Genomic DNA, 25,507 nt, shown 5'->3' with positions numbered 1-25,507 from the left:
ACAACTGGCGAATGTTCACATCCGCTAAATCAAACAAATTCTCAAAGATATGAGTAACTAAAGTGGAACTCCTGCCAGTGATGGCAAATCGGTAGACCTTTGCAGGCCTAGACTGGGACCACACTTTGTGACAAACTGTCATTTCTTGCCCTTAAGGCCTGATCCATAAGACTTAGCATACATGTCACTAGAGATTACAATTCAGGGGGAATGTGTAAGGTAGTTCCTAGTCTCAGAAGCTCGTCTGTTCTATAATTCTCTGGGATATCTCTGTGGCCCGACATCCAGAACAGGTGACTTTTGTACTGTTCAGCAATCTCGTGCAGAGATCTGCGACAGTCGAGTGCGGCTATGGAATTCAGATATATGTTTCCCAGAGTTATAATGGCTGCCTGAGAAGATATTTATCATGGTTGTCGTTATGACATTATATCTCAGCCATTCCACCACTTCCTTAATTACACACTGCAGTGGACGTGTAAGCTTATCGATAAGACCAGTCCTAGTTCTTCAGAGTACACCCCAAAGCCCACTTGGTCGTCTAGTTTGGGGCTATCCCTATAGTAAATTCTATTACCAGGTTACCAGATATCGTAGTTGCAATCGGTTCTATCAGGAGTGGTACAATAAAACTTTGATTTATGTTGTCTCGGTGAGCGTCGTCAAAAAAATTGTTTCCACAAGCTTCGAGTTACGTCGTCTCAGTAGTTTAAAGCAAAAACCGATTGACTTGTTATTGTGTTTTTCTCGTTTTTTATTTCGAGGGATCCCAATTTTTGTCGATATGGGTGTTTGATTGTGTGGTTCGTTGTTTTGTTACTTTCGGGATTACCGAATTTGCTCTCTGTGCCTCATTATTTGTTTGTTTTTGTGAACGCCTTTTAGAAAAATTATTTCAAGGAGTAAAAAAGTGTGTGGTGGAAATTCTTCTCCGATATGAGCATGATATGATATGTGAGATGGATTTAATATTGCCACCACCTTGAGCTTGTTACAACTCAAAACTAAAAATTAAAGATAAAATTCGGTACACTGCATCTGGCGTTAACTTTGTAAATGCAAGACAAATGAAACAAGTAAAAGCGCGCTAAGTTCGGCCGGGCCGAATCTTATATACCCTCCACCATGGATTGCATTCGTCGAGTTCTTTTCCCGGCATCTCTTCTTAGGCATAAAAAGGATAAAAGAAAAGATTTGCTCTGCCATTAGAGCGATATCAAGATATGGTCCGGTTGGGACCACAATTAAATTATATGTTGGAGACCTGGGTAAAATGTCAGCCAATTCGAACAAGAAGTAAAATAGAGAGATCGATTTATGTGGGAGGTGTATCGGGCTATAGACCGATTCAGACCATAATAAACACGTATGTTGATGATCATGAGAGGATGCGTCGTAATTTCAGGCAAATCGGATAATAATTGCGACCTCTAGAGGCTCAAGAAGTCAAGACCCAAAATCGGTTTAAATGGCAGATATATCAGGTTATGAACCGATTTGAACCATACTTGGCACAGTTATTGGACATCATAACAAAATACTTCGTGCGAAATTCCATTCCATTCGGATAAGAATTGTGCCCTCTAGAGGCTCAAGAAGTCAAGACCCAAGATCGGTTTATATGGCAGCTATATCAGGTTATGGACCGATTTGAACCATACTTGGCACAGTTGTTGGATATAATAACAAAACACGTCGTGCAAAATTTCATTTCAATCGGATAAGAATTGCGCACTCTAGAGGCTCAAGAAGTCAAGATCCAAGATCGGTTTATATGGCAGCTATATCAGGTTATGGACCCATTTGAAGCATACTTGGCACAGTTATTGGAAGTGATACGTCGTGCAAAATTTCAGTCAAATCGGATGAGAATTGCGCCCTCTAGAGGCTCAAGAAGTCAAGACCCAAGATCTGTTTATATGGCAGCTATATCAAAACATGGACCGCTATGGCCCATTTACAATACCAACCGACCTACACTAATAAAAAGTATTTGTGCAAAATTTCAAGCGGCTAACTTTACTTCTTCGGAAGTTAGCGTGCCTTCGACAGACAGACGGACGGACTGACGGACGGGCATGGCTAGATCGACATAAAATGTCGGGACGATCAAGAATATATATACTTTATGGGGTCTCAGACGAATATTTCGAGTAGTTATAAACAGAATGACGAAATTAGTATACTCCCATCCTATGGTGGAGGGTATAAAAATAAACCATCCTTCGGTGGTGGGTATAAAAATGACTACCTATTACGAATTGCAGAATATTCTTGCGGAGCGAAATAACAAAACGTCCGCTCCTCCCAACGGTTCAAAAAAAATTTCATTTTAATAAGCCTGCAATTCTATGTTGTAGGCCACCGTAGCGCAGAGGTTAGCATGTCCGCCAATGACGCTGAACGCCTGGGTTCGAATCCTGGCGAGAACATCAGAAAAAAATTTTAGCGGTGTTTATACCCTCCTAATACTGGCGACATTTGTGAGGTACTATGCCATGTAAAATCTTCTCCCCAAAGAGGTGTCACACTGCAGAACGCTCCTCGGACTCGACTATAAACGAGAGGCCCCTTTTCATTGAGCCTAAACTTGAATCGGACAGCATTATTATTATGTGAGAAGTTTGCTCTGTTGCTTAATGGAATGTTAATGGGCAAATTTGCATTTGCATTGTAATTCTATGTTTGGTGGTATGAGTACACCAATATTGGGCAGTGATAACGAAAGACCGATAGCCAGGCCGTAATGGCAATGGCCAATAGTTTTCAATACAAGTATGTGTAAACGATTGCTGTGTTTCTTCACACGCATTACATAATTATTATTATTTTCCATCATTGGCAACATCTGGCCGTTTTTGTAAACATTCGACTCAAAGTATACAATATATGCCTACATACAACGTGGTGGGAAATTATGAACATGAATACACTGTATATTGAATGTATAAAAGCAGCATCCATATCCATTAGAAACGAAAAATGGGTCAATCGATGGCATTTAATAAATTTTTTTTGTGACAATGAAATGCATTTTCAGAAACCAAACAAGTTAAGCCAATATCGCAGCTGCCAGATGTACAAAAGCCAAGTAAAAACGTGCTTAGTTAGGCCGGGCCGAATCCTTTATACCCTTCGGTTTATTTTTATAAGCAGAAACTAAAACCGGATAATAAGAGGTCTAGCAAAAAATGGATAGGAATTGCTTCCTGTAACTAGTAAAAAAGTCAAATCGAGAGAGAGGTATGTATTGGGTTGCCCAAAAAGTAAATGCGGATTTTTCATATAGTCGGCGTTGACAAATTTTTTCACAGCTTGTGACTCTGTAATTGCATTCTTTCTTCTGTCAGTTATAAGCTGTTACTTTTAGCTTGCTTTAGAAAAAAAGTTCATTCTAAGATTTATTAAAAATGCATTTAATTTTTTTTAAAAAATCCGCAATTACTTTTTGGGCAACCCAATATATATGAGAGTTATATCAGGTTATGAACCAATTCGGTTTGGATGCTAGCGGTCATGCAAAAACATCATGTGAAATTTTAGCCAAATTGTCTAAGAATTGAGCATTCGGTTTCGTATCGGTTTCTATTAATGCTTTACCAGGTTATATACCGATTCAGAGCATGTTTGGCGTGGGTATTGGAAGTCATAGTGAAAGGACGATTTTATACAAATCAGACAGGATTTGGGCCGGTTGGTCGCTAATGTTGATATCAGATACGTGGTCTACACCCAAATACCTTTAATTTGAGTTCCATATTTCCATAGTCGGCAAACATGACCGGCTTGGAGGGTGTTTTGGGGGATGGGCGGCCACTCAGTGAGTTGGCCTTGAAAACATATATCGGATTCGTGTTCCACTTTAAAACCCCTCGTATTTGAACCTCATATTGCAATGGTCAGAAAATAGTTACTATCTGGGTGGTGTTGTGGGGGTGGGGTGGCCCCATGGACATTTTTCCCGAATATTGATATCAGATTCGTGCTTTACTCCCAAATACCTTTCATTTGAGCCCCATATTGCTATGGTCGTCTATTTGTCCCCTTCGGGGATGTTTTTATGGAAAGGCGGCCCCCCAAACATTTGGTCCCATATTTGGACATCAGATTCGAATTCTACACTTAAGTACCTTTTATTTATTCCTGTTTGGGGGTGTTTTGGGAAAGGGGTGGACCCTCAGAAACGTGGTCCCGCATTTGGATATTAGATTCGTATTCTAATCGCAAATACCTTTAATTTGAGTCTCATATTGCCATGGTCGGTAAATATGTCCGATTTAGCGGTATTTTGGGGGTTGGGGTGGTCCCCCTAACACTTAGTCCGACAATTGAATATCAGATACGTTTTCTTATCCTGAATACCTTTCATTTGAGTCCCATATTGTCGTGATTGGCCTAAATATATGTTTGGTAGGTTTTAGGGTGGGGTGGCCCCCTTAGGTACCCCATCCAAAATTTGGACACCAAATTTTAATTTTTAAGGTACTATATGAGAGCACACAAAATTTCGCTTAAATCGCACCACCCATCTCCGAGATCTGGCGTTTCTGAAAATTGGGGTAAGGGGGAGGGTCCGCCCCCCCTTCAAATATCAAAAAAAGTGGTACCCTATTTTCACCACGGGATCATTATGCACCATCTGTGAAAATTTCAAGAAAATCGATTCAGCCGTTTCTGAGTCTATAAGGAACACACAAACAACCAAACAAACACAAAGTGATTTTTATATATACGATTGTGGGGTCGCAGATCTATATTTAGAGATGTTACAAACGAAATGACTAGATTAGTATACCCGCATCCTATGTTGGTTGTTAAAACCATCAAAACCAGATAATGATAAATCACAGCGCAGTGCAAGACAGCAAAAAGGAAATAAAAATGAAACCAAAGCACAAGTTAATAAAACCCTCACCGGCGAGAGTATGGTCAAATCAGCCAATTCAGTCCTATGTATACTGTGTCTTCTCTTCTCTTTTCCTAGGCAGGGATACAAAAGATGCTCTAGCGTCTGTAAACCCTCTTCGTCATCACAGATGCTGGAGATGTCGGTCTCTCCCTGCGTACGGCGCGACGTCAAATGCGAATCGTTGCAATGACCTTTCAGCAACCCATAGTCTCGCTTCCTCAGGAATAAGCGATTAACTGTTTAGCGAAATACTCGGCCACAGGACTTTGCCATACTGCAACCCATAGAACCAGTCCATGCCTCAATCGCGCGGTCGTCTTGGAATTATATAGCTCCTACAGGGATACCAGCACAGTCTGCAGCATTCAACGATCTAATCATGAGCAGCTTGTTTGAGGCTTCCCTCCCCGCCACACCTTGTTAACGTGAGTGCCACCAGGGCTTTATAGCCATACCTATTGTTCGTAGAAACTTTTCTTATTTGTTTTGACCTCAGATGGCGGGAAGCCATAGCCCTCTGCGCCGCCCTACTGTCAGCGTATATCGTAACTCTCTAATCCGGCATCTCCACCATCGACATCGCAGTATCTTCAGGACCGCCTAAAATGCACTACACTCGTGAAGAGTCCCATTTCAGACTCATTCTTTTTTACCAAGAATGAGGATAGGGTGGGGTCCCCAGAACGCACAGTGGGAGAAAATCGAAAAAAAATAGTAAAACATATGCCATGTGAGAACACCATATGTCGTTGTACATTTTTTTACAAATCCTAGTCATGCTGAAAAAATAAAAATAAATTCACAAATGCTTTCGTAAATTGCAAAAAAAAGCAGGTCTCGGTCAAAATTGCAGAAAAAAAGAGTTGAATATCCCCCAAACCAGTGAAGATATTGTAGATCTAGGGATACCCAGCAAAAAAAAATTTAAATCGGACCACAAAGAAAGATTTGGCAGCACCAACAACTTTTCGAAATACTGTGGTGACCAAATTTAGCAGCACGCCAAAAGGCGCCAGGATAACCTAGGGCCTTGAAATTTCGCACATTTCAGCTTTAACCATTCGAAATATTAAAGAGATATCTCAACTCGTTCTCACAGGTCATATTTCTACCAGTTTTTTCGTGCAACGCCGCACAGTGGGCCAAATGGCAAAAAAATTGGAAATAAGTCTACAACTTTTTATCTGTTGATTTTAGCCATACAAAATGTTCTAGACATTTGTAGAGGAGGACATAGGCTTTCAGAAAAGTGCTGTTGTTGGTCCATATCTTTAATACAGGGTGAGCTACAGGGTGTCAAAGTTGACCACTTTTGACTTCTCCAAGCTTCTGGGGGCCATAACTTTTGATCTACTCAACCGATTTACATGATTTAGGACTCTAGAGAAAGAGCTTGACAAGATCTAAAAAACTTATGCATAAAGTACCATGCCATCGTGTACTGTTAAGGAGTTATGAATTGTTTAATTTTAAAATATGAAAATTTGGCCTTGGTTTTTTTCAGTGTTTTTTAAATAACTCCGTCAATTTTAAAGCTATAAACTTCATACTTCACACAAATTATGCCAGCATATGTGTGCATAAAATACAAAAGGAATCACGTGAATATCTTTGGCGGTTTAAAAATGGCATCGTTTTCAATATGAAAAATATTTTTTTTGTCAAAAAATTGCAAAATTTTTCAAAAAAGATACTCCCATTTCCTTTAAGTTTTCGCAAACTTTGGCCGTCAAAGCATTATCATTTCTTTCCATTTTCACAAAGTCGAGGTATTAAGAAAAGTTTTAAGTGCTAATTTGGCTAATTTCGATATCAAACAACACCGTTATCTTAAGACCAAAATGGCCAATTTTTTTACTAAACTTCAAAAGTTTCTCACTGGAAAAAAAGTTCCACGGGGATTTTTTCGCTTTTTTTGAACTTAAATGAAAGCTTAAAATGTTCCCAACATTTTAAGGTATGTCTCGCCATATCCTAGCCATAAATGAGATCGTAGCGATCAAAATACTGAAAAAAGTCAATTTTCAAGTAGTGCTATATTCATTGCTAAAAAACAAGTATTACGTCACATTTTATTGCAAAGATGTTAAATAAACTTTTATTTGGTAACACTTCTTCTACAAAACACAAAAAGAATCATGGAAATATCTCTATTCTATTCCATTTTATGGAACCGGCAATAAAAAAGTCAATTTTTCAAAAAAGTCGAATTTCCCAAATTTTGTTTTTGTTGTCCTAATTGCACATGACACACTATAGCCATATTTACGCAACATACCTTATCGTAAAGGAAATTTTCATACCTTTCCAACAATGTATAAAACATTTCTCAACTCGGATTCTATCTACTCTAAAATTCATTTACACTTCATTAAACTCTATATAAAAATGTCTATTTGTGAAATGGAACCTTATATGGGGCCTACACTAAAACATTGATAGATTTGCCCAGGGTTTACAATACAAATGTGTTAGAATAAAAAAAGGTCTCCTGCCAAAGTTTAAAAAAATTGGAATAAAAATATGTGTTTTAGAGCGAAAACACTTCGCATCGGCGTGCGTTTATATGTATATTAGCTACTCCCAAAATAAAAAAGCATTTTAGTTTTGTATTATTTGATTTTATTCTCTACCAAATAATCTAAGGTATCAAAATTTAAAAGCTCTTTAATTTGAATGGCATCGGGATCGTCCTTATCTATATCGTCACATATTTTTGGTAGCCATTTAGTTCTGATGCTGTATAGTACCGGATCAGACGATAACAATAAATATTGAAGTAAATCATAATTTTGGTTAAATTTGGTGCTCTTTCGGGTATTGAAAAGCCGGAACTGTTTAACATCTCTATTACGGGATTCCTGAGCTTCTTCTGTAAGTTCTCCTAACGGAAGTATGTTGTATTCCACAATTTCCTTGCCATGATGTAAGACTTTATGTACTGTCGGTGTTAAAGCTTTCCACGAATATAAATCAGATAAAATGTTTTTTGTGTCATTACTATAAGCTTCAAATTTGGTTGAATTTATCATCTTTTTGCTATTGATTACAGCCAAAATCACTTTGAATCGTCTTAGCAAGTGTTCATCAAGACCGGTTATTTTAGATGTCGATACGGGGTCCTCAAAAAACCGCCTTGCCGAGTTGCCATCATTTGTGCTTCCGTATCCGTAAAGAGGTTTATCTATTATAAGTCCCTTTTGTTTAAACTCCAACTGGATTCGATTCTTCTCTTCCTGCCTCATTTTGTGAAGATCTTGGTTGTTTCTAGCAGAGACATCGCGGTTTCCAGGGCTAGTCCGATATTTAAGGTCATACGATAAATGCAAACAATACTCCATGAATCGAATTCTACAGTGCAGGGGCGAAATACCGAAATTGAGCGCATTTTCGTTTACTAAATTTTCATCAGACTTGTCCTCGAATTGCCCATTCTTCTTGCCACAAATATTGCATCTCCAATTGGACATAACGCCAGTTAATGCGTTTGCCACCTTTCCATCGATCATAGTGAGTTGTAGTTGAAACGAAACTTTTATATTTCTTCCCAATTGGTTTATAACAATCATGGGTAATGCAGCAATTTCTTCCTTTATTTCGTTCACCAAAGATCGTGTTGTGTTCCGGTCTTCCTTTGTATACTCAAACCGAATTGGGCGACATAAATATTTTGACCCAGGTGTTCTATTTATCCATATATCTTGAAATGCATTTTCTTTCGATGATGAAGATTGGTCCTTGTACAATCTCATTCTCAATGGTACTAATGATGCCATGAAAATTGATGCGAAGTTGGTATCTATTTCTGTTTGTTGCTTATATTCGGAAAATCCAGATGATCCATCACAACCCCATTTGCTGATCAAAACCACTTCGGAATTATTACATGTGTTCAACTGTTCTTCAGTAAAATTAGAAATAATTCTAACAGCTGTATTTTCAACAAGATCAGCAAGTTTCACTCTTGCTTTTAATTCGTCCACGTATATATTTGATGGCACCATTTTCGTCCTGGTGTTGTACAATTTATGTTTTGAGGGTAAACAACCCCATCCTTTTTCACGAAGAGCCTTCCTCATTGTTGAGTATTTGTTTCTTGAGAGGCCTAGGTTCAAAATCAGGGCCAGTGCATCTTCCTCCGTGAATTCTGTAGTCGATTTTGGAGTTGGAATACTTTCTACCATTCTCTTTACCCTTTTCGGAGATGCTAATGGTAAAACATCGACAATTCGTCCAACATTTTTTGGTTGTGTTTTTAACAATGCTGTTTTGAACGTATCTTTTATTAAATTTGGCGGATGTGCCGCCAATAGTTCCTCTTGTTTTTTCTTTTTGGTTTTCTCCGTAACTTCGTCGTATGCTTTGCTAGGCCGGCCGGGAATCAGCGGTTTAATTTCAATAAGTAGATCCGATAAGTAGATACATTTTGAAAAACTTGATTTTTGCGAATGAACATTCTGGCAACCTTCTCTCAAATGATTTGTAGAATTTTTCAAGTTTGTCTAAAGCGTCTTTATTTAGCCTTATTCCATATATGTGGTCCAAAGTGTAAACAAGTTCCTTAAATGACTCCGTGTATGATTTGGAATCATTTTTGATGTCCCATACAATTTTCGAAAGAGTGGAATACTTCAGTATGACTTCCATAACTTATAAATGTCCTTTACGCCTCTACAAAATATAATGAAGAAAATTTGGATTTTGTTCAAATATTTATGCAATATATTCAAAGTGCCTCTTTTTACTTACTCTTCTATAATTATTTACCTGGACTCGAATTTGGTTAAAAAAAATGACAATGAATTTTTTATGGGTAGGTTTTTTCACATTCATTGATACGGTGGATTTCCTGGGAATTCGACATAGCGAAACAGGTAACATTTGTCTGCATCAAATCTTAACACAAATATATATATATATGCAGGTATATTTCTAGGTTACTTTTTATTCAAAAATCATCAGCTTACATTAAAAATAGATGTAGGTACTATACAAACGCACGCCGATGCGAAGTGTTTTCGCTCTAAAACACATATTTTTATTCCAATTTTTTTAAACTTTGGCAGGAGACCTTTTTTTATTCTAACACATTTGTATTGTAAACCCTGGGCAAATCTATCAATGTTTTAGTGTAGGCCCCATATAAGGTTCCATTTCACAAATAGACATTTTTATATAGAGTTTAATGAAGTGTAAATGAATTTTAGAGTAGATAGAATCCGAGTTGAGAAATGTTTTATACATTGTTGGAAAGGTATGAAAATTTCCTTTACGATAAGGTATGTTGCGTAAATATGGCTATAGTGTGTCATGTGCAATTAGGACAACAAAAACAAAATTTGGGAAATTCGACTTTTTTGAAAAATTGACTTTTTTATTGCCGGTTCCATAAAATGGAATAGAATAGAGATATTTCCATGATTCTTTTTGTGTTTTGTAGAAGAAGTGTTACCAAATAAAAGTTTATTTAACATCTTTGCAATAAAATGTGACGTAATACTTGTTTTTTAGCAATGAATATAGCACTACTTGAAAATTGACTTTTTTCAGTATTTTGATCGCTACGATCTCATTTATGGCTAGGATATGGCGAGACATACCTTAAAATGTTGGGAACATTTTAAGCTTTCATTTAAGTTCAAAAAAAGCGAAAAAATCCCCGTGGAACTTTTTTTCCAGTGAGAAACTTTTGAAGTTTAGTAAAAAAATTGGCCATTTTGGTCTTAAGATAACGGTGTTGTTTGATATCGAAATTAGCCAAATTAGCACTTAAAACTTTTCTTAATACCTCGACTTTGTGAAAATGGAAAGAAATGATAATGCTTTGACGGCCAAAGTTTGCGAAAACTTAAAGGAAATGGGAGTATCTTTTTTGAAAAATTTTGCAATTTTTTGACAAAAAAAATATTTTTCATATTGAAAACGATGCCATTTTTAAACCGCCAAAGATATTCACGTGATTCCTTTTGTATTTTATGCACACATATGCTGGCATAATTTGTGTGAAGTATGAAGTTTATAGCTTTAAAATTGACGGAGTTATTTAAAAAACACTGAAAAAAACCAAGGCCAAATTTTCATATTTTAAAATTAAACAATTCATAACTCCTTAACAGTACACGATGGCATGGTACTTTATGCATAAGTTTTTTAGATCTTGTCAAGCTCTTTCTCTAGAGTCCTAAATCATGTAAATCGGTTGAGTAGATCAAAAGTTATGGCCCCCAGAAGCTTGGAGAAGTCAAAAGTGGTCAACTTTGACACCCTGTAGCTCACCCTGTATTAAAGATATGGACCAACAACAGCACTTTTCTGAAAGCCTATGTCCTCCTCTACAAATGTCTAGAACATTTTGTATGGCTAAAATCAACAGATAAAAAGTTGTAGACTTATTTCCAATTTTTTTGCCATTTGGCCCACTGTGCGCCGGGATCGCTTTTCGGTAAAATGTCTAGCTCGTCAAAATGTAAGGGATTCCTTGATAGCATGTCGCTACCACGCATCTCCATTTCCCAGTAGAACTGAAGGATACCAGAAGTTTGAGGAGAGCCATATAACTGACTACTTCAGTCCAAGGCCGATTTTAGTTGCCACACACCCAACATACAGCTGCAAAAGTCTAGGATCGAGAATGGTATTGAGGGCTTCCCTTTTTAGCAAACCGACGTCTAGCTCATCAATAGGGAAGGGCTCCCCTCGCATATTATGAGTAGAGCAGCATAGGGCATGCCCCCACACCGCATCTCCATCACCCAGTAGAACTGAAGACTGCGCGAAGTTTGAGGAGAGCCATATACCTGACTTCCTCATTCAGTCGACCTTTCTTGCCACCCACCCAACCTACAGATGCAAAAGTTTAAGATAGAGAATGGTATTCAGCGCCTCTCTCGAGGCACCCCTCGTTGCCACAGAGATCAGCATCGCCGCGATACTGTGTTTCTTCCCGATCATCCTGCTGATGATCTATAGTTGAAAATCGGTCAAACATTCGCCGTAAACATCCAGTGTGCCGTCCCTGGCCTTAGCCCACTAATTCTTTCTATCGAGTTGCGACATAAGTAGAATGCATTTAGTCCTCTTGCCACTCTTACCTCGAAGTTGCTTCTCCAGCTTAGCTTCTAGCCAAGCATCATGCAAAAGCACTTGGCCTTCGGAGAGATCGGTAATTCAAACCCATCCTGAACAGATCCCCTGAAAACCCAGCTTTCTCCTACAGGTGAAAAGTACCAGCAGCGTCTTTCTGGAAGTTACGTCAAGCCCGTTGGCCCCAGACAGTTTCCTCAACGACCCTTGAACGAGGTGCGTAAAAGTCGTGAGGAAACGGCCACCCTCTGTGATGACGACGTAAACCGGTTAGGCAAGGACCTTTCCCCTCTCCTTCTCGGAGAACTCAGAATTCCATTGAAGAATTCCAGGGAAGAACCAAAAAAAAGGGGAGAGAAAAACCACTCCCTGAGGATTTCCTCGGGTCACAATGGCTTGTTTTCCCCGCCTTCAGGATAAAAATCCCCCTGACGACGTAATCCGTGTAGGCACGGACCTTCCCCCTCTCCTTCTCGGAGAATTTAGAATTCCATTGATTGGGAAGAACCAAAAAGAGGGGTGAAAATGCCCTACAAAAGAAGAGAAAAACCACTCCCTGAGGATTTCCTCGGGTCACAATCTTCCTCTGCCTGTGAAGTGTTGGTTATTCGGCCTTTCAGCACCGTACCAACCCAAGTTACCAAAAGAGGGGGGTCCTTATTTCCACAAGAACTTCATGTAAAGACTCCAACTTCATGTTATCAAAAGCCCCTTCTTTGTGCAAGAAGGCAGCCAAAGTGAAGTCGCCCATACCCAAATTCCCTTCGCAGCAGGCAACCACAACATGAAGGGCACTTCCAATCTACTGACCCTTAGTGCAAGCATGCCAATAGCCGCATACCAGTGAAGACGGTATTTAATACATGTGTCAATTAGTCTCTCCAGGATGCTTAAGTCGAAGGATGAGAGACCGATTGGCCTACAGTCCTACAGTCCAGTCTTTGGGATAAAAATCACTCTAAAGACGTAATCCGGTTAGGCAACGACCTTCCCCCTCTCCTTCTCGGAGAACTCAGAATCTCACTGATTAGGAAGAGCCAAAAAAGAGGGGATGAAAATCGCCTACAAAAGAAGGGAAAAACCACTCCCTGATGATTTCCTCTGATCGCAATCTTCCTCTGCCTGTGAAGTGTTGGTTATCTGTCCTTTCAGCACCGCATCAACCCAAGTTACCAAAAGAGGGAGAGTCCTTCCTCCCATATGAACTTCATGTATAAGCTCCAACTTCACATTATCCAACTTCACGTTATGCAAGAAGGCCGCCAAATGAAGTCGCCCATATCCAAATTCCCTTCGAAGTAGGCAACCACACCATGAAGGGCACTTTCAACCTACTGACCCTTAGTGCAAGCATGCTAATAGCTGCATACCTGTGAAGACGGTCTCAAATACATGTGTCAATTAGTCTCTCCAGGATCCTCAAGTCGTAGGATGAGAGACCGATTGGCCTACAGTTCTTGGTTAGAGAATGGCTCGTTTTCTCCGCTTTCGGGATACAATCCGCCCTTATCACCACCAAGTTGGTGTGTAGTCTAGTAGAACGCAGCATATATGTATGAATCATTTCAAGGGTCCTACCCTTTGCAACTGTCTCTTATATATTGCTGCTAGACAAATTCCATATCACTACCGAATTATTGATGACATTCTTGTCGTTGTCAATTGCATATCACTAGTCTTATTCATTTCAGCCGCAGTGTTTTTGTTTTCCTGGGCCATGACTATTGTATTGGTATTCAACGATATGTATAAAGTTCGATTTATTTCAATTTGTTAGAAGTGAATTGAATTCAGTTCAGTTTCTCGATGTTTTTATTTATTTAGCAAAATAACACATTTTAAGAGTTCACACTGAATTGTTTATGTGCATAAATATTTCAACATTTGTTTTTCAGCAACTACATTCTCGTTGCTCGTTTGCTCATATTCTCCTTTTGTTTTGTTTGGTTTTATAATTTTTCCCAATTTTTTTTTATTAGAATAATAAATGAAAACAAAAAGTCAAGAGCTTTCAATTGAGGATATCTTTCATTCACTCCAGCGTAGAGAATCGGTATCTATTCATAATGGTATACATCTTGTTTGAAGAGTGTGGTAATACATAGTCGTACATATGTAGGTACTTCACATTTTTATTGGGCATTTCGAATAGGATTGCGACTGTGAATATCTTTTTAGTATTAAGAGCAATCTTCTTATTTATAAAAATCAATTTGTGTTTGTTTGTGTGTTCCTTATAGACTCAGAAACGGCTGAACCGATTTTCTTCAAATTATCACAGATGGTGCAAAATAAATCTGAAGGGGGAGCGGACCCTCCCCCTTACTATTATTCTCACAAACGCCAGATCTCGGAAATGGGTGGAGCGATTTAAGCGAAATTTTGTGTGCTCTCTTAAAGTGACCTACAAACAAAAATTTGGTATCCATATTTCGGATAGGGTACCTAAGGGGCCGCCTCACCTTAAAACCCACCAAACATATATTTAGACCAATCACGACAATATGGGAATCAAATGAAAGGTATTTAGGATAAGAAAATGTATCTAATATCCAATTGTCGGACCAAGTGTTAGGGGGACCACCCCAACCCCCAAAACACCCCTAAATCGGACATATTTACCGACCATGGCAATATGGGACTCAAATGAAAGGTATTTGCGAGTAGAATACGAATCTAATATGCAAATGTGGGACTACGTTTCTGGGGGTCCACCCCTTCCCCAAAACACCCCCCAAACTGGATTCGAATCTGATATCCAAATATGAGACCAAGTGTTTGGGTGGCCGCCTCTCACCAAAAACAACCCCTAAAGGGGACAAATTTACGACCATAACAATATGGGGCTCAAATGAAAGGTCTTTGGGAGTAAAACACGAATCTGATATCAATATTCGGGAAAAGTGTCTATGGGGCCACGCCACCCCCACAACACCACTCAAATAGGAAGAATTTGCTGAATATTGCAATATGAGGCTCAAATAAGAGGGTTTTTAGAGTAGAACATGAATCCGATATATATTTTGGAGGCCACCTCCCTGAGTGGCCGCCCATCCCCTAAAACAACCCCCAAGCCGGTCATGTTTGCCGACTTTGGAAATATGGGGGCTCAAATTAAAGTTATGTGGCAGTAGACCACGTATCTGATATCAACATTAGGAACCAACTGTTTAGGAGACGTCCCACCACCCTAACAATCCCCAAATAGGATGTATTTGCTCAGCAAGACAATTTGGGTCTTAAAGAGAGTGGCTCTAAATATTCATAGTTTTTAGGGCCACAACCCCAAAACGGACATATTTGCTGATTTTTGCAATAAGGAGTTTAAATGAGATTAGAAAACGAATTTGATATCCAATTCTGAGGCCAGTGGCAATATGGGGTTCAAATAAATGATATATAGATATATGAGAATAGATCACGTTGCTGATTTGGGGGTTAAGGTTTGGGGGACCACCCCAATCCCCAAAACACCCTTAAATCGGGCATATTTACCGACCATATCAATGAGGAGCTTAAATAAAAGGTATTGTGCGGTAGAGCAAGAATTGTTACCCACTTTCGGGACCAATTTTCTGGGGTCTACGCCTTTCCCAAAATACCCCACAAACTGCAATTTTTTTTAGTGACCATCACAATATGGGGCTCAAAATAAAGGTATTTGGGAGTAGAATATGAGTTTGATATCCAAATGTAGGACCATGTATTTAGGGCATCACCCCTTTCCCAAAACACCCCCAAAGGGTAAACATTTTCGACCAAGCCAATATGTGGCTCAAATGAAAGGTATTTGAGATTAGAAAACGAATTTGATAACCTATTTTAGGGTCATGTGTTTGGGGGACGCCTCATCCTGTAAACTCCTCTTAAGCCAATGGCAATATGGGGTTTAAATAAATGGTATTTGAGAGACGAGCACGATGCTGATATTTTTTCAGGGTCAAGTATCTGGGGGACCACCTCTCCCCCGAAAACACCACTAAATCAGACATCATGAGAATATCGGGTTGAAATGAAGGGAGTACACCTTACATCCAAACTTCAATTCGCAGACCAATAAAGTTCATATGGGATTCAGATAAAGGCACTTATATTTTTAAACTGCTAGTCAAGTTAGCATGGTATTTCACTAAAATATCTTTAATTGTCCAAAATAAATATTCCAAGGAAACTTTTGTTCCATATAATGTAAAAGAAGGCGCAGCGTAGCGGGCCCGGGCCAGCTAGTTACCAATATAAGTGAAAGGATAATCACCGCGTCATTGGCGGTGGTCTAATTCACTACACCACAGTTGGATAGATTAGGTTGAAGAGAGGATGGGGATATTAATTCGACCCATGCCCCTATAAACATACACCTTAACCAGTAATCGGCTTTTTGTCCGGTCTAAATACTAAAAAAGTAACCTAGAACTGTTGGTTAGTAGCCAATGGGGAAGTCTAATGCAAATTTGCAAATTTTGCCCATGAACATTCCACTAAGGAACAGGGGCAAACTTCTCACATTTAAATGAGTGCAGTCCGATTCAAGTTTAAGCTCAATGATAAGGGGACGCCCTTTTTTAAGGCGTCGGGTTAGTAGCTCAGTTTTGGAATATTGAATAATAAAAGAATGGGTGGAAACGGCATGATCAACTCTTACGATAGAAATGCTTGAAGAAAGAAAGCACTGCTTGTCCCGCTAATATAGTGATGCAAGGGAAACCATTGCCAACCCAATGGAAAAGGCAGCGACATCCCATTCGAGGATCAAAATTTTAAAGTCTATATCCAATTTTAATAGATTTTGGTGAAACTTAATAGCCAAAGTCGTGAAAATCGCTTGAAAATTGTACTAACTACGCTCTTATCTTGTTTGAGCCGTTGTGTTGAGCGGGCGTTTTGTTATTCGTTCCGCAAGAATTTTCTGCAACTCGTAACAGGAAGTTATTTTTCGAAAAAAAAAAGATTTTAAGTAACTCATGGATCGTTACGATAACTAGGTGGTTGATGATCTCCGTCTGTTTCCAATGGACCTGAAGTGAGTAAGCTAAGAATGGACTCCAAAGACCCAACAGCATGTTGCCGTAGCATGTTGTCTGCTACTGAAACCTTGACTGACAGAGCGGCTGCTCCAGGCTCCGCTGGCCGACAAGATTTGACCATGCCGTCAAATCTTGAAGACAAGGTTGAACCCATTTTATCTTCGCATGCCTAGAATTTGCCTAGGCCATTGACCTTTGCAGGAAAACCTATGTGCTCTTTCGAGGGCTTTTCTTAAAAAAGGGCATATGGCTCTCAAGTTTATTGAGGGGCTTGGAGCGAATGACCCTGAAACTCTCACCGATAAGGAGAGAGTCTGCCTTAATTGGGCTCGGAGTTTAGCTGCACTGGCTACCTCTGAGACTATACACCAAGACTCTGAAGCGGCACAGCAGGCAGCCCAAAAGAACTAAGGAGAACAATAGTAATAGGGGTCCAAGAACCTTTGCTAATATGGCAAAGTACAGCTTGATGATGGTATTGTCGTCAAGGATAAAGAACAAGGCTTCATATCCAGGAACAAATGGAATAGTCAATGACTGTCATCTGTATACTCCGAAGTCATTACGCAATTGCCTAGGCCTCCACCAATATGTGACGAAGCAAGTTTGTATCGGGGCCGATACAAACTAATTGCTTTCGGGGATTGCGTCCTAAAAAAAGATTGGCAAGATCCAAGACACCAAGAATTCCCTCAGATCCTAAATCTATACTTGCGAGACTAAAGGGCTGTAAACACAATCTTTCAAAGACCGACTTTATGATTGGTAAATAAGATGAAGCTGATGGCGATCTCAACAAGTCTAAACGAGTTATAACCCACAGATACAACAAGTTGAAGCTGGAAGTCTATAGAAATGATGGGGTAGAGGAACCGGGTGACGACTCAGCAGTTGTTGATGAACGGTTGCTAAAAATTCTGAAATATCTCCCGCAAAAATCAGTAAAGAAGAGGAAGAAGTCGAGAATGGATGGATTAGGAAAGTTAAGAATTGGAGGGGGTAATGTTTATTGATATTCCTTTTAATCTTCTGAACGACAATTTTGGTGGGAAAGACATTAGCCGGAAGTCGATTCCACATACGAATGGTTCGGGAGAAAAATGATTTTGTCGGTAATGTATGAACAGTCCAATCAATTACAAACGGTTGTGAGTTCCCGGAAAGTATTGTATTCCTGGTGTACAACGTTAGGAGTAAGAAGACGGATATCTGCGGATAACGATAGAGCAGTACAACGCTACCCACATTTCGGCGATGTTCAAGAGAAGCAATAGAGTTCGATACCCTACTATACCCAATCAAGACCATCGCTCTCCGCTGAACCCGGTCAAGCAGCTCCAAGGATAACTTTGGAGCTTCCGCCCATATATGGTTTAGGTAGTATAGATATTAAGAGGATCAGGATCGAACACGTGCATCACACAATATCTTCATGTCCAGAACAGCGAGAGCATCTGACTGCTCAATGCCTATACCGTCGAGAGATATTGAAGATTGCAGTGGGTCAGTAAATCGCTTATGAGATAAGAAACTGCACTGCGTCTTCTGTGCGTTAAGGCCTATTCTGTTCATCCTAACCAACTCGGAAATGCCCAACAAATCCTGGGAGAGAGTTTCTTCCATAATGCAACTCCTGTCCCCAATTTCTGGTCGAATGAATATGAATGACACAGACTACTGTCAATGGAAAATGAGTAGACTGGATTCGAAGTCTGACCCAATAGATTGTCAATGAAAATAAGGAAAAGGCATGGGGAGAGAACAAAGCCTTGTAGCACACCTGCTGTCAATGCACACCGGTCAATGCGGTAAATGGCAAACTTTCGGTTCTCATCGGATGAGAACCCATCTACAACCATTCGTATGGTTCTATCTCTGAGAAAGCTCGATAAAAATCGAACGAAGTTATTATCGACTCCAAAAGTGACTAGCTTTGATAAGAGTGCACCCTGCCAGACTCCATCAAATGCCTTGGAGATATTCAGAGCCACAACCTTACGCTCACCCAACTGGTGGACTAGGTTTTCCTCTCGGCAGGGTGTGGCACTGGAGCTGTTAGGCTCAGCCAAATTCCTTGGTGTGGTTTTGGACAGTAAGTTCAAATGGAATCTCAAGAATCTAGGACTAAGAAGGCGTTTGCGGCACTTTACTCCTGTCGGGGGCTCTTGGGTAATATATGGGAGTTTAAACCAAGATTGATGCATTAGTTGTACTGGGTGGAGGTACGGCTGGTGCTGACGTATGGGTGCCACGTCTGGTGACTGGTGATAGAGCATGCGACGCATGTAAGGGAGATTGATAGGGTTAACCGAGTACTGCAGCTATGCCTACTCAGGGGGCTACCGTCGATACATACTCGTCTATTAGATAGTGACATGATGGACCGTTCGAAAGATTTCAAGGTGGAGAAGGTTATAGTGGATAGAAGATTGGTTCAGGTGCCTACTATAGACCAGTGGAAGAGAGGAAGGATTAGACTAGCAGACACTAATTTATTTACAGATGGATCGAAAATGGATTACAGCAACGGATTTTGAGTCCACTGCTTCGAGCTCAATATTGACGTCTCTTTCCGCATGAGTAATGAGTGCAGCATTTTTCAAGCGGATGTCTTTGCAATTGCAAGAGCAGCCGAGTTCGTTTTGGTGATGGATATCGACCGAAGGAATATCTGTATATTCAGCTACAGTCAGGCGGCACTGAAGGTTATCACTGACATGGGTTCAAGATCCAAGGTGTTGGACCGATGCAGAGATGGTCTACTGCGACTACAAAGGAGTCATTAATTGTCTCTGTGCAGGATACGGGGCATAAGGACATAGCTAGAAACGAAAAAGCAGATATGCCAGCGAGCCAAGGGGCGAATCTGCCAATGATGTCGGTAACACACGTATATCCACCTCTCTCCGGAAGCTTCCAAAGAGCGATTTTTTAAATGCTATAGGAAAGTTCCGCAAAAAAAAAATACATAAAATTCAGCAAAATGCAATGCATCTTTATTTGAATCGATACTACAGTCCATATGGAGGCCACCGTAGTGCAGAGATTGGCATGTCCGCCTATGACGATGAACGCCAGGGTTCGAATCCTGCCGAAACCATCAGAAAAAAAATTTTCAGCGGTGGTTTTCCCCTCCTAATGCTGGCAACATTTGTGAGGTACTATGCCATGTAAAACTTCTCTCCAAAGAGGTGTCGCACTGTGACACGCCGTTGACACTGTGTGAAACTTCAATCGGACTGCACTCATTGATATGTGAGAAGTTTGCCCCTGTTCCTTAATGGAATGTTCATGGGCAATATTTGCATTTTACTACGGTCCATATAATTTATTGTTTGAAGATTATTTCCTGCAAATTTTTCTTTTTCTCTTTCCAAAATTCGGCCGGTATCTCACGGGCTTGTCTGTATAGACATGAACTTCAACGAAGCTCCACAAAAAGTAGTCTAAAGGCGTTGAATTGTACGGTCTAGGCGGCCAATGAAATGTTCACCGAACTCGCCTCTCAATAAGTCCATTGTTTCGCTTGACGTATGGCATGTGGCTACGTCTTGTTGAAACCACATGTCATGCAAGTCAAGCTTTTGTATTTTGGGCTAAAAAGAGTTGGATACGGTCCACTGATGCTACCAGCCCACAAACCGGACCAAACTGTGATTTTTATACCCCCCACCATAGGATAGGGGTACACTAATTTCGTCACTCTGTTTGTAACTCCCCGAAATATTCGTCTCAGACCCCATAAATCTAGCCATGTTCGTCCGTCTGTCTGTCGAAAGCACGATAACTTTCGAAGGCGTAAAGCTAGCCGCTTGAAATTTGCCCAAATACTTCTTATTAGTGCAAGTCGGTTGAAATTGTAAATGGGCCATATCGGTCCATGTTTTGATATGGCTGCCATATAAACCGATCTAGGATATAGGTCCGATCTAGGACTAGAGGGCGTGTTTCTTATCCGATTTAACTGAAATTTTGCACGACTTGTTTCTTTATGACTTCCAACAAATGTGCTTAGTATGGTTCAAATCGGTTCATAACCTGATATAGCTGCCATAAAATTTGTCAAAATTTGAACACATTTCGAACCGAACACTGATTTTGGTAATAAAATTCAATGATTTGCAAGCGTTGCTCGTTAGTAAGTCTATTCATGATGAAATGTCAAAGCATACTGAGCATCTTTCTCTTTGACACCATGTCTGAAATCCCACGTGATCTGTCAAATACTAATGCATGAAAATCCTAACCTCAAATAAATCACCCTTTATAAACAGATCTTGGATCTTGACTTTTGGGCCACTAGAGGGCGCAATTCTTATCCGATTTAGCTGAAATTGTACACGACGTGTTTCTTTATGACTTCCAACAAATGTGCTTAGTATGGTTCAAATCGGATCATAACCTGATATAGCTGCCATCTAAACCGATCTTGGATCATGACTTCTTGGACCACTAGAGGGCGCAATTCTTATCCGATTTAGCTGAAATTTTGCACAACGTGTTTCGTTATGACTTCCAACAACTTTGTTCAGTATGGTTCAAATCGGTTCATAACCTGATATAGCTGCCATATAAACCGATCTTGGATCTTGACTTCTTGGGCCACTAGAGGCCGAAATTTTTATTTAGCTGAAATTTTGCACAATGTTTTTTCTTATGACTTCCAACAACTGTGCTTAGTATGATTCAAATCGGATCATAACCTGATATAGCTGCCATATAAACCAATCTTGAATTTTGACTTTTTGGGCCATTAGAGGGCGCAATTTTTATTTAGCTGAAATTTTGCACAATGTGTTTCGTTATGACTTCCAACAACTGTGCTTAGTATGGTTCAAATCGGTTCATAACCTGATATAGTTGCCATATAAACCGATTTTGGATCTTGACTTCTTGGGCCACTAGAGGGCGCAATTCTTATCCGATTTAACATGACAAATGCGATCCATGGTGGAGGGTATATCAGATTCTGCTCGGCCGAATTTAGCAGGCTTTAACTTGGTCTGGATGCATTGGTGGCTCTTGCAATGCTTCTGACGGATCTTCACTCCAAAATCGACAATTCTGCTTATTTACGAACCCAATTGAGCCAGAAATGAGCTTCGTCCATAAAATGGAAGAAGCGCGCGATGCAATATCTTTAAAGAGCACGCATTTGATAATAAAATTCAATAATTTGCAAGCGTTGTTCGTTTGTAAGACGATTCATTATCAAATTATAGATCAAACTCAAGATGATTGACAGTGAAACAAAATACGAAACGTGCGTGAGCTGTTTAAACCAGAGTTTTCAAAAATACAATAGCTAACAAATCACCCTTTATGCACTTGAGGTGCGATACAGAGATGGATAGATCGCTGCAACGACACGCTAGGCTGCAGGCAGACTAAAAGGCTTTGGGATCCACGATCGCAATGTGTTGTTTGCGAACTATTGTCTTTGGAGAAGATGCATCTGAGCTGCATTAAAGGAATCATTACAGGATGCAACAAGTTTAGTACACATTTATTCCGCATAGGCATGAGAAATGTTACAGCACAGACCTTTTTCTGTCAATGTCTAGCTTTACGTCTTGGTGGAAATAGGATACTTAGATCTTTATTCAAGCACCACAGAAGCTAAAAGGGGTTAGTCCAGTGGGACTCACGAACTTTAAGCTGTCGTCCAAATGTTATGAAAAGGTGCGTTGACGGACCGTCTTAGTTAGAGGAGATGGAAGGCTATGTAAACACTGCGGCAGAAGGTGGGGGAAGATTGAGGTATCACAATGGGCCACATAGGGCCTCAGCGAATATCAAAACAAGGTTTTGGTATCATACTCCCCAACTAAAGCTAATCTCTTGTAAGGAATCTGGAAACTTATTGAGAAAGTGTTTGGAGTAATTTACTTTCATAAGCAATAGAATCGTAGGTACTGTCCTGTTGTAATATTCTGTAGTGCATTTTACCATTTGCCACAACTTCAACCATCACTCTAAGTGGGGGTTTTGCGTCTTTGGCTTCACAGTAGTTTTTTTTATGAAAAAAAAATCACATTACCATTATAATGCCGTTAAGCTTCTGGCCTACATTGTCAATAGTCAATAACAACTGTCGAATGCAATCAAATTTCCATAACCGCCATATACGAGTATATGGAGATAACAACATTCACAATATCTTCATACAGCTTACCAACGTTATCTGGGTATCTGTGGAACAGCTCGATGCTGACCAAAATATTTTGAAAATTTAATTTTACCACCACAATATGGGCCACACAATTTTCCACAAATCGCTGATAAGATAAACCGAACGCAACTCAAATATTTACCTAGAGATTTTGTGGCAATAGCAGCATCGGCGCCACATATGCCGCAAACTGGTAATTTATTCTGTTTGCCCACAATGGGAGCTGTTTGTTTTTAATTTGTAGCGCATAGAAGGGAACACACAATCGATTGGCAAAACTTTTAATATTCCGTTTTTATGTAATTTTTGACTTAACAATTCTGCTCCAGAACTTCAATCGATAATATTTGGCGCTGACCCAGTAACCAGTGTAACCAGTGTAGCCTGTGTAAACTCGGCCTTTATTCACTTTTTTCGCTTTTTTCACTTTTCTAATTTGGCTTTAAGGGGTTTCTCTGTGCCTCCTCCCTTTTAGGCAAGCATAAATGCCCATAAACTCTTTGGCTAAATGTGAACCCGTGTAACCGCCTTTGTTTTCGTTGTGTGATGTTTGTTTTGTCCGTTAAACACCTGAAATTACATCCGACCGTTACGCTTTGAAATTCTCAACTGGAGTTTCGCACCAACAATGTGAGAGCATTTGCATTGGTTCAAAGGGTATAGGGCGCATGCGTTTCATAGGCTTGGAACAAAAGTAAAAAAGCTCGGGCTCTTTGTTCCTCATTATGATTCTCTCCGTGGCATAGCGAATTTCCATTTTGTTTCTTGTTGGCCGTTTCATTTCCTTCATCAAACCGGCAACTTTGGCCCAGTGTTTGTCTGACTGCGGGGGTGCTTGAGTTAGGCACCCATCTTTCCACTGTGTATGGGTGTGTGTGTGTGTGTGTGTGTGTTGGCCTGAAGGTATTCCCAAATACCATACTTTAATGGCATTTCTCCTAATTACTCATACGCTCGGAATAATCATCTATCTACAAAATTGTCTGTACCCAGTTGAAATTGTGTGAGCTCACAAGCATTCACCTGGATGTGCGCCACCCACCCACATATACTCACCTAAAAATGTGGCCAAACAACCAGGCAAACAGCCATCCGTTCATCCATCAGTTGGAACTTTTTTTTCTCGTCAGGGTGATGAATTTGTTTTCACAATTTTCTTAGTTTTTCTTGCTTAGCATTTCATGACTTTCTGACGGACTGGTGTTTATTTTTCCAACGGAATATCATAAACACCACGTAAAACTTTTGCTCAAGATTAAAAAATAATGGAACACAAAGTTGACATTGTAAATAAACAAACAGGGCGACAAGAGCATAGAAATTTCCAAGATGTTAGCAAACCAAATAAGTATCGATAATCTGCTTAAAATCTTGGACAATAACCAGGATGATTAGACTGCAAGAAGTGAAAATGGAAATGGATATTTTTGAAAAGTTCTAATTAAAGTCATATTCCTGCTGTTGATACTGACAACATTATGATGTTCCTTGGGGTCGGCAACTACCTTTAATGAGGGGTAATGGTATTGAAGTAAAATGTTTAACAAGTAAGAGCGTGCTAAGTTCGGCCGGGCCGAATCTTATACACCCTCCACCATGGATAGCATTTGTCGAGTTATTTGCGCGGTATCTCTTTTTAGGCAAACAAAGAATAATTAAACTCTTATGCTATTAAAATTCAGCCAAATCAGATGAGAATTGCGCCCTCTAGAGGCTCAAGAAGTCAAGATCCCAGAACGGTTTATATGGAAGCTATATCAGGTTATGGACCGATTTGAACCACACTTAGCACAGTTATTGGAAAACATAACAGAACTCCTCATGCAAAATTTCAGCCACATCGGATGAGAATTGCGCCCTCTAGCGGCTCAAGAAGTTAAGACCCAAGACCGGTTTATATGGCAGCTATACCAGGTTATGAACCGATTTAAACCATACATCGCACAATTGTTGGAAGAGATAACAAAACACTACGTGCAAAATTTCAGCTAAATCGGATGAGAATTGCAATCTCTAGAGGCTCTAGAAATCAAGACCCAATTCCCTTTGTAACACCTTGAAATATTGACCTGCAACTTCATGCAGTAAATATTCCTGATCGTCTAGAAAATCTAAATAGACCTTGCCATGTCCGTCGGTCTATGAAAATAACGATAGCTTCCGAAGGAACAAAGATATCCCAACGTCATTTGAACAAAGTACATGAAATGCATACTTGAGTACCGGAAGCCTCCCTCAAGATATCCATGGTACAAACCAACGGCTTTGGTACAGGCATAACCTCCTATAGAGACATAGAAGGAAATCTGGTATTTGACT

At 39.9% G+C, this 25,507-nt stretch overlaps 1 protein-coding gene across 1 annotated transcript in view; it reads right to left on the bottom strand.

Annotated features, from left to right (window-relative positions):
- LOC106085440 (protein qui-1) overlaps window positions 1-23,558 on the bottom strand; it is a 470,324-nt gene extending 446,766 nt beyond the window's left edge. Inside the window, exon 1 of the mRNA XM_059370582.1 lies at window positions 23,331-23,558. The gene's annotated coding sequence lies outside the window, so the exon portion shown is untranslated. The remainder of the gene's footprint in view (window positions 1-23,330) is intronic.
- Window positions 23,559-25,507: the final 1,949 nt, after the last annotated feature.

Source organism: Stomoxys calcitrans, chromosome 5, assembly GCF_963082655.1.
Source record: "Stomoxys calcitrans chromosome 5, idStoCalc2.1, whole genome shotgun sequence".
Lineage (NCBI taxonomy): Eukaryota > Metazoa > Arthropoda > Insecta > Diptera > Muscidae > Stomoxys > Stomoxys calcitrans.
This window is presented reverse-complemented; position numbering and strand designations above follow the sequence as displayed.